General features: G+C 43.0%; 1 pseudogene; it reads right to left on the bottom strand.

The window, feature by feature from the left end:
- Window positions 1–4944: 4944 nt before the first annotated feature.
- On the bottom strand, window positions 4945–6088 carry LOC127216311 (zinc finger CCHC domain-containing protein 9-like; annotated as a pseudogene).
- Between the last annotated feature and the right edge of the window lie 1980 nt (window positions 6089–8068).

Here is an 8068-nt window from a genome sequence, read left to right on the forward strand (position 1 = left end):
TATTTGTTTGTTTGTTTTGTTTTGTTGAGACACAGTCTTGCTGTATAGTACAGGCTGGTGGTAAAGCCCCCATGTCTTGATTTGGCCTCTGTATGCTCCCATATCCAGGAACTTTGTTTTCTATAATCAACATTGCTGAGATATTTATACATGATGAAGCCTTAGACTTCAGGAAGCCACAGAGCTGGTATTCAATGCATTTTTCTAACTCCAAAGCCAAGTGTTGAGTTTGGTGTATTAGCAGTCTTGAACTGTGGAGACCACACCAGAGGTTTGAAAAACTATTTCAAAGGGTATGTGACTTAGAGGGTTTTAAAGATGAGTTGCTTTCCTCTTCCAAACCCCGCTTGACCAGTATTTCTGACCACATGCTCTTCTCCTCATATTCCCATCAGGAGATGCCAGAGTCATCCCTTGATCCTGGATAGGCCTCTGTGAATGTCTCAGCTGAAAGAGTTGGAAAAAGGGATTCTCTGAAACTTCTGAGGTTGGATGCAACAAAGCATTACAGCTGACACTTGGATCTCTCTTAAGATGCTTGCTCTGAGAACTTGGGCCACCATGAGTGAGGAGGCCCAGACTTCATGCTGCATCAGAGATGATCCTGGAGACAGGGCTCTGTGTTTAGTTGTCATTATGACTGATCTGGTATAGCAGAGAGAAGAACTATGTAGGGTAAAGCTAGGTAGAAACTAGGCACATGCTTCATAGCTGTCAATCACCCTGAAAACATACCTCTGGATGTGTCTCTGAGAGTGTTTCCTGAAGGGCTTAACTTTGGAGGGAAGACTCATCTTGAATATCTGTGGCACCATTCCATGAGCTAGGGTCTCAGGCTGAATAAAGAGAAACCGAGTGAAACAGGGAACCTCATCCCCACCCACCCAGTCTGGATGACAGATGCAGCATGACAAGTTGCCTAGCACTCCTGTGTCGTGGAGCCACCTACTGTACAGTCATGCTTTTCCTGTCATCATGGACTGTATTTCCCTTAAACTTTAAGTCAAAATAAACCCTTATCTTAAATTGTTTAACATCAGGCCTTGTCTTAGGGTTTCTATTGCTGTGAAGAGACACCATGAACTTGGCAACTCTTAATAAAGGAAAACATTTAATTGGGTGGCTTACAGTTAACAGGTTTTGTCCATTATCATCATGGGACATGGTGGCATACTGGCAGACATGGTGTTGGAGAAGAAGCTGAGAATTCTATATCTTGACATGCAGCCAACAGGAAGTGAACTGAGACACTGAGCATGGCTTGAGCATAGGATACTTCAAAGCCCACCTCCACAGTGACAAACTTCCTCCAATAAGGCCACACCTACTCCAAAAAGACCACACCTCCTAATAGGGTCACTTCCTATGATCTTATGGGGGCCAAGTACATTCAAGCTACCACAGGCATTTTGTCTAAAAAAAAAAAAAAAAAAAAAAAAAAAAAAAAAAGAGAAAATATACAAATAGTTTCTCCAGCAACCATTTGAAATGACAAACATGAAATGCTATCCACTTGGGGAGTGCACAACAATGCGGGCTGCTAAGGAACTTCCTTTCCTCTACTTACCATATCCTAGAGCAGGAGGGAAGAAGATGTTCAGCACAGGCTATATTATTTATCAACCTCCCCAAGTCTCGGCAGCACAAAGTCAACCAAAGGCCACCTTCGCACATGGGCCTAAAGATAGCCAGGTCTGCCATCCTGCTCTTTCCTACATGGTGCCTGTGCTCTGCCTTTATCTAAATGTGGATCTTGGTTGACAGTGGATAACAGTACACTGCCCTCTTGAGGGAGTCATCATAGAATTGTAGCTCTTCTTTCTTTGTCAAGCCACTCCTGCTTCGACCCTGTGGAGGACAGACAAGCCTGCCCCACAGCACTCTTCCCAAATGATAGATCTGTGAGCCGCAAGCTTATAAAGCAAGATAGTCAAGAAAATGTTGGGGGGTGGAAAAGGAAAGAGTTAATGGTGGTCTTTGTTTGGGCCAGGTGTTTCCAGACTATTCTTTTCTTTTCTTTTTTTCTATTCCAGACATGGTTTCTCTGTATAGCCCTAGCTGTCCTGTAACTAGCTTCATAGACCAGGCTGGTTTCAAACTCACAGAGATCCACCTGTCTCTGCCTCCCAAGAGCTGGGATTAAAGGCATGCACCACCATTGCCCAACTGTGTTTCCAGATTTTTAGTTTTTGGTTCAAAGAATTGGAGAAGTGCACACAAACAGGGAAGGATTTTATTCAGAAGCAGAGCAAAAGTGCAGGTCACATACACTATATGAGGGCAGCAGCTGAGTGAGATTTACTCACACATGCCTGGTTTCCACTTAGAGTATCTTTTCCTTGGTCCCTGAGGAGGGGTTGGTTGCTAGAGGTGTTGTGTAGGAGGTTTTTTCTTTTGATTGACAGGCTTGGTTTATGTAAGCCTTTGCTTACTGTACATGTCCTTTCCCATGATGAAACTGATTTTAATCATATGCATACCCAATCATGCGTATGATGATAAATAGGGGAGTTTCTTTAAATGTTCACTCAGAGGAAGCAGTTCACTGTGTGTACACCCCAAACCAGTCTAGGTTAGATTGAGCTACTGTCCCTAGTTCCTGAATGTATTCTGGAATGTAATTGGCCACAAAAGGGAAGTTACTAAGGGTTGCTAGGTAGCCGTAGCTCTGAGTAACTTCTTGTTTTGTTAGAGAAGGGGGTGCATGTAGCTAGATGCAGATCTGGTCCTGAGGGGTACATGCACTGTTTGCAAAGGGGTATGTGCATAGTACAGGCCAACTGAGGACCCAGACCGATGGCCACGCTTTCCCTGTGCTAGCCTGCCTCAGAAGGAGCCCTTCATTCAGGTCTAGTTTGAAGATTGTTACCAGCAGAGAGTCAGGAATTCAAGCACAACTAACTAGTGAGAGAGCCCGTGCTTGCCCTCTGTCTCTCCAAACCCCTTTTCTCCTCGTTTGAAACAGGGTCTGATGTAGTTCAGGCTGATCTTGAAACCATACATAGTCAAGAATGGCCTTAAACTCCTGCTTTTACTTCCAAGTGGATTTTTAGCCCTGCACCACCATTCCAGGCACACAAATTAATTCTAATTCTACCTATTTACCATTACAGTATTCTTCAAAACTTCTAAAAAAGAGGCATAATATTCACAAACAAGCCTGTTTTGTTTTAGTAACTAGTAAAATTAGTAATATGAGATAATTGAAAAAGGAAACTATTTTATCAAGAAACACTTTTCAACAAAACAATACTTTCTGTCTTTAATAGTGCATCAGCAAAATTCACATATTTTAATTGTTTTTGTTGATTTGATAGGTATCTTGATTATGTAATCCAGAGCAAAATTTGTGAATATTCAGAGTGTCAGGAAAGTTTAATTTCTGAGTATATTCATGGCAGAGACTTATATGAAAATGATCCAAATACTGTTAACCATAGCTGTATTATATATGCATCTGCATAAAGTTTTACAGGAGAAGAGACATGGAAAGAAAAATTCAGGGAGAAAGAAAAACAACACAAAATCTCTAATAACCAAGAAGAGCTTGTTCTTGTATTTCAGAAACAAACCATGGACTCTCTCAGACTGCTGTAGGTTTAACTTACCGGCAACATTTAAAAGAGCAAGCTGACATTTTTATTTTTAAACGTCAATATTTGCAACACACTAGGCAAGCAGTTCTCAAGCCAGCTTCACTGGGGATTTTCCAAGCAGGCACATTCTCAGGGCCCAGTCCAGACCTGCCAATCCAGAAACCAAAAACAGGTGACAGTCTGTACTTCACCAAGGTTCCCAGGTGATATTCCTGCAAGCTCAAGCCAGAAATTACTGTGTCGAGGATGACTTCTGCAGCTCCTTTAATTGATTATGCAAGTAGGTGGGGTTGTTTAAAAACATGTGAGCAACTCGACAGTCTTACCAAAGCTCAAGCAGAAATATCCAAACACTGAAGCTTTCTGCACTTCACAGTGAGAACCCTGCCTTGAAACCAAACCCGAATGACGACCCTTCTAAAAGTGGCTAAAGCCACGAGTCTGTTGGTGACATTAGTCAGGTACAGACGTATTCTAACTCAAGATTGAGGCATGAAAACAAAGAGAGGGGGAAATGTAACTGACCTGAAAGGAATAGCAATATTCTAAATGAACACTTGGGACCTTCCCTTGGGCTATCAGACTATTTTTAAAAGCATCCCAAGAAATCTGGACTTTCCCAGGAGTCTCAAGCTGGAGGGGAAAAAAAAAAAAGGACTCTTGGTGCCAGACCAAGGGGGGAAACTTGTCTTCCAAAGAGGTTCTGCAGCTCTCCCTGTCTCCTGCTTTCAATTGAAGCCATGGGAGTCACCAGGCACTCTTTTTTTTTTTTTTTTTTTCTTTTTAAACAGCTGATATAGTTTGTTCGGTACTAAAAATTACATTTTGTGACAACATATAAATACATTTCTATTACAATAAATTGAGACTCTGAATTAAGAATAACAAAATTTTACTTATTCACAAACTCGAAGCTGTGTGTTTTGTTTAGAGGTGATCAAGTTTGATGGATGCATAATTTAGATTTACAGAGATGATGGTCAGTGTCTAGTCAGTTAGGTCTAAGTTCTGTGTGTTAAATATGTTCTTAGGCACATACCTGTAATCTCAGCACTCAGGGCTCTGAGGCAGGATTACTAGTTTGAAGCCAACCTGAGCTACATAAAAACATAGAATCTGTTTCAAATGTACATGTGCACATACAAACACATACACAAAACACACACACACACACACACACACACACACGAGTCTAGAGAGTACAATTAATCACCTTGTACTCCTTGATAGACAGAATACAAGCAATGTAACTCCACCAAGGTGCCTCCATAGGCACCCGGCGCTAACCTGTAAAGGCCTGCTATGGAAAGTAACAGCAAGGTGGTCATTAACAACATATCAACTCTTACTAAAAATGAACAACTTTGGGTACTTTAGTTTTCGGTTTCTGTGCTTTGGGCAGATCCAGAACTTCTTCATAATCTGCACTCATTCCCTGTGTCCATCGACCAACTGTGACCATCTGATCTGAATTCTGATTTTCAGGGCAATCTTTCTTAAAATGTTCCACAGAGCCACAGAGTTTACAGGTGCCACCGTCAGCATAGACTCCTTTGGGATTTCCAGGGCAGGACCTGGACAGGTGCCCCATTTCTCCACAGACAAAGCATTTTGCAAAAGGAAATTCACCGACAGCAGGCTCTACGCTAGCTCTGCACTTCGTGATCTTGTGCTCTGTGGACCCACAGCAGTAACAAATGCTTGTCCCCATGTCCTGACTTTCCAGTGCCGCCGGGCAATTGGCAACTCCGTGCCCAGGTCTTCTACAATGGAAACATACCATTGCATTTTTCTTTGCTGCTTGTCTTTTTAACCGTCTTTCTTCCCATTGGTTGTCTTTCTTTAAGGCCAGTGTGACTTCTTCCAGACTTCCTGACTGTCTGTTGCTATCAACTCTCCATTGTGAAGCCTCTGAGAATTCTGTTTTAGGTATTCCATGAATCCATTCACATCCTCATTTAAGTACTCTTTTTTTCTTTTTGTTCTTTTATGTTTTGCTTGAAGGGTAATCCTTTTTAAGAGGTAGCCTACCAAACTGATGTTGTTTATGCGTTGGAAGATTTTGATCTGAGCTCTCTGCAGATTCCTTCTTCATGTCCTCCCATGATGTTGCAGACAAGGATCTCTTACTATTTGAGGTAGTCACTCTAGCCCATCTGCTTATGGTTTCAGTAGAGGCACTTTAAAGACCAGTGGGAATCCTCCAGAGCAGTCCACTTGTTTTTCTTTACAAATGGCCACATTGAATGAATTCATTTCTACATTTTACCATTGTGCCTCCAGTTGGCCTATAGAGAATAGGAGGCTCTGACCCAACAACTCCAGTGGTCTGCAGCTCTTTACAGGTTATACTAGAGTTCCTTCCTTCCCAGGAGGGAGGATGGGGACAAGCATTAACGGGAGATGCTGGATGGGATTTGGATGTCCATAACTGCAGGCAGTGGAGCAAGAACGAGGTCCAGAGGTGGAGGAGTGAGTGTGAATGAGGGCATGGTCGGCCAGGCTGGACCAAATGCAGCTGGGAGTCGCTAGAACCAAATTTGAATGAAGAAGATGTTTTCCTTGACTGTGGTCAGAGTTGGGTATGGCTGGAACTGGGTCTAGTGAAAGAAACCGCAGCAGATGCCAGGGCAGACCCCTGGAGCTCTTTAGTGCCCTCAGAAAGGTGACTACTCACATTGTAATCTCAGGAGGTCCCCCGCTGGGCATCACTGAGAAGTGGAGTCTGGTAAACCCCAGAGATCAATTGTGCTGAGGCAGCCATAGTTCGTCTGTTGCTTTGGGTTCCAGCACTGGGCCACATTCAGATTCTTACTGTTTTGTAAGTGGAGACATTACCTATGGGGACAGTGAGGTAGCTGGAGTTGCTCAGGCTGAAGGAACTCAAAAATTCCTGGAGGAGGCTCGCTGTTTCTCTTTGGTTAAGGACACTCCAGGGAGAAAAGGCATGACATCATCGCAGCTGTCTCTCCTTGGCTGGTCACTTACTTTGCAATTGCTTAGTTCTGAGTGTTCTGTGCATCGTGGAGGCTTTTTCTGCAGCTTCAGTCTCTGGATTCAAAGCCCCCCATGTCATTTGGTTATGGCCAGTGAGTAAGATAACACAATGAGGGGAATTTTAGGTGATGGAAAGCATGGAACTTCCAATGGACCACTCCAAACACTGTGTTTGAGCCACTTTGGACTTTGCATCACTACATTAATTCATAATGCAATATTCATGAGGGACAGGAATAATGGAACTGTGACACTTCTACTTGGTGTCCCATGAAATGGGATGCAAATAAATAGATTGTTTTTTAAACCACACAGCTTCAATGCATAGCTCCTGAAGGGTTCCTGTCTTTGTGAGTCTCAGGTGCCATCATCTCCATGCTCATTTTCAGTCTTTTTTCTTGAAGGTTAATAACAGAACTGATAAAGAAAGAAAGAAAGAAAGAAAGAAAGAAAAAGTGACAAAGTGACACAATTATGTTGAGGAAATGGAGGAAATTGTCACAGTTGCTTTTCTCCAGACTCAAATAAAATGTTCTTTTTTGGATGAGAAGAGTTAAAATGAATGCCTCCTCTCTCTCTCTCTCTCTCTCTCTCTCTCTCTGTCTGTCTGTCTGTCTGTCTGTCTGTCTGTCTGTCTGTCTCTCTCTCTCCAGTTACCAGTTACAAAGCAACATAATTCTAAAGTGAAGTTTTACAAAATCCATCAAGTAGTTCCAACTATTTGATGAGAGAGAAAAAAAGAATGAATTTTCAAAGGGATTTTATTTGAAAATAGCCATTAGGCATGTACTGTAATAAAAATTTAATGGGCATTTTATATTTCAGTTCTGAGCTCATTTTTAGTGAAATTACTTGGTGGCAAATGGAACCTGAGTGATCCACTGGGAGGCAGAGCTTGCGGGTTTCTGAAATAATAGAGTGGGTACCCTCTGGTGACAGAATTCTCCCCAGGACCAGCATTTGCTGGAAGAATCCTCCTGCAGTCTCTCTCTGGTTCTCTTCTTGCTGGTGAAGGAGCATTACCCAGCCTGCTCTGGGGCTTTGCCTTCTAGATTTGGCGGAGGAAGCCGTAACGCTGCGCTGAGTTTCCTGAGAACACCCAGTTCTCGAGAGAGCCCTTGTCCATTCTGCTCTCCTCGTAGAATCAACACCACTTGGTTTTGTGTTTCCAGGTCAAGGAAGCCATATCCTCTGAGGCCTCTTAGCATCTTAGTTCGCAAGGAGCCGATGATGCAGGGGGCATTTTAAAGCGTGGGAAATAAGATTCACTGGACTCAGTATAGGATAAAGCGCGGTTTATTTGGGGAAGAATTCACTCACACTTGAAACAGATGACCACCGCGGTTCTGCTCCCCTGATACTCTCCACAACCCAAGAGTGAGCTGGGGTCCCAGACCCCAGACCTAGTCTTTCCCGACCAGCGCCCAGGTCAACAGGTGCAGGTGGTATGGATATCTCACTACAGCATTTTTCTC

Source organism: Phodopus roborovskii, unplaced genomic scaffold (genome assembly GCF_943737965.1).
Source record: "Phodopus roborovskii unplaced genomic scaffold, PHOROB, whole genome shotgun sequence".
Classification (NCBI taxonomy): Eukaryota; Metazoa; Chordata; class Mammalia; order Rodentia; family Cricetidae; genus Phodopus; species Phodopus roborovskii.